The sequence below is a fragment of the Schistocerca americana genome, unplaced genomic scaffold (assembly GCF_021461395.2).
Source record: "Schistocerca americana isolate TAMUIC-IGC-003095 unplaced genomic scaffold, iqSchAmer2.1 HiC_scaffold_422, whole genome shotgun sequence".
NCBI lineage: Eukaryota > Metazoa > Arthropoda > Insecta > Orthoptera > Acrididae > Schistocerca > Schistocerca americana.
In genome coordinates, this window is record NW_025726151.1 from 27,501 (window position 1) to 30,000 (window position 2,500).

General features: G+C 65.1%; 1 pseudogene; it reads right to left on the bottom strand.

Moving 5' to 3' along the window:
- LOC124582917 overlaps positions 1–2,500 on the bottom strand; it is a 7,452-nt pseudogene that overhangs the window by 1,987 nt on the left and 2,965 nt on the right.

A 2,500-nucleotide genomic window follows, 5' to 3' on the forward strand; every position in this document is an offset into this window, starting at 1 on the left:
GCCCTCAGGTGTTCGGAGGTGGGGCTCCACAGAGACATTGAAGCCCCTCTGCGCGAGTCCACGGGCGACATAACGCACTACAGCGTCATGGCGCTTGACCCGGGACCCGTGCGTCCTAAAGCAAGCCTGAAGTACGTGGTTGGCGGTCTCCACGGCCTGGCACCCCGCGCGGCATCTGGTGTCCGCCTCCCGCCCGCGACTGCGCCGTGCCTTCGTAGGGAAGGCGTTGATGCGGGCGCGGAGGGCGTCGATGTATTCACGCCCAGATAGCAGGCGACTGGTGTCGGCGACCCACTGATGTTGGCCACTGACGGCGGCAGAAGATGACAGTGCCGCACCGTCAATGGCGATGTGTAGGCGCGCCGCCCACATTTCCCCAACCTGCGTTGACGATTTGAGGAGGTGGCCCTCCCACATTAGGTGGCGCTCCAGCACCTCGATCTCACGCTGTACCTCATCCATGCCTACACCGTCGCAGGCTGGCCCTATCTTCTTCAGCGCCAGGAGACGGGACCGACGGAGGGTCGGACCCATCCATCGGCAAGATGGAATGCCGAGGCCCCCCTGGGCAACAGGAGCGTGGAAGTATCCCAGGGGGGTGTCCGCCGGAAGGCGGAACCATCTCCTGACGGCGGCCCGGATGGTAACGTCGGCCGACTTCAATGCACCCACCCGGGTGCGGCTGAGGGCCAGCCCGTGGTACAGGCCAGGGAGAAGTACGTTGGTGAGAGCGTGGAGGCGCTGTTGCGGCTTCAGCGGAGCTCGGGAGATGACGTCAAGCTGCTCCACCAGGTGGCTACGTGGATTGAAGACACAGCGACCCGCCGTGGAAAATTGCAGCCCCAGGTACCGGAAGGTTTCACCCACACGCAGAGCAGGCATGGTGGTATTGCCTGCTGTGAAGGTGACATTGCTGTCCACCTTCACCTTCTTCTCGCGCCCTGACGCGACTAAGGCGAGGGTGAAACACTTCCGGGCGTTGATCTGCAGCCCCAGGTGGGCGAGGGCTGCGGTAGCTGCGTCGATGAGGGACTGCAAGCCCCTCGGGGTCGCTGCAAACAGCAAGACGTCATCTGCAAAGGCCGCAGCGTTGACTCTGCGACCGAGGATCCGAGCTCCGATGTGGGAGGGCAGTTGGCCTAAAACGTAGTCCACCGCAAAGTTGAACAGGAGGGGGGAGAGGGGATCGCCCTGGCGAACGCCCCGTGCTGGCTGCACAGACACGCCCACGCCGGCGCCGTCCGCTATCACTGTCGTGCTGCCCTCGTAGCACCGCTCGACATACTCGACAAAGCAATCCGGCAGGCCATGCGCCTTCAGCACGGGGCGAAGGGCAGCATGATCTACCGAATCGAATGCCTTAGATACGTCGATCGATGCCACAAAGACAGAGCGGCAGGAGCGAACTGCGTCGGTGAGAGCAGTGTCCAAGATGAAGGTATTTTCCAACATCCCATCCCGAGGGATGAATGCCCGCTGACGTTCGTCCACAGCACAAGCGCGCATCAGGCGTGACGCGAGAACCTTGTGAAAGGTCCGCGCCAACACCGAGCAGACCGTAATGGGGCGAAAGTCAGCGGGGGATGTTGGTGCAGCCGTTTTCGGGAGAAGGGACGTCCGCGCGCGAAGCAGGCGTTCCGGAAGGGCGCGGGCCAGAAGGAAGAGATTCATCATTTTCACCAGGACTTCGTGCGGCAGACGCCGCAACTCCGCTGGGGTAAGGCCGTCCGGCCCGGCTGCTGATCCCCTGGGCGGCAACGCGGCGGCGACCTCCTCATGTGTGACCGGCCCCCATATGCACTCGAGAGCGACAGGCTCTGAGTGCGGGAGGAGGCGGTCACGAATGAAGCCCGCGGTGGAGATGGGCTTCTTGGTGAAGAGGTCCGCCCAGAAGTCCAGCAGACCAGGGATGGCAGGTGGCGGCTGGAGCAGGGTGCCATCCAAGAGGCCGCGCACGCAACGCGCACGCGACCGTCGGAAGGCATCCTGCGTTCTCGCGTACTCCCAGCGGCGCCGCTTGCGCTTCTGCGTCGGCGGCGCAGCAGGCGGCCGCTTCGATGGTTGGCGCGGCCGCTGTGTCCTGGTGATTGATCTCTCCCCTCTGGACCCGACCGACGCAAGGGCATCCGGGAGCATGCCCAGGATGACATCGGGCGGCGTGCCCCCGCCCCAGACCGATGACACGATCCAGGGCAGAGAAACGCTGGGCGGAAGCGGGTAGCCCCGCCAGATGCTCCCAGATGGCGGCGTCAGTCGGCCCCTCCGGCGGCGGCCCGGTGGTGTCGGCCGCGAAGTCCTCGGCTGCGTCGACGGGCGGCGCAGCGGCCTCGCCCGCGTCAGGCAGCGGGCTCGCCGCTCCCCGGTGGGACGCCGGCTCTTCCCCCCGACCGATCTCAAGCGCCTCCATGAATTGGCGGACAAGCTGCTTGTGGGCAGCTTGCCGCCGTCGGCACTTGATTGCCTCAAGCGTTCGGTCGGGGAACATCCTGATGAGCTCTTG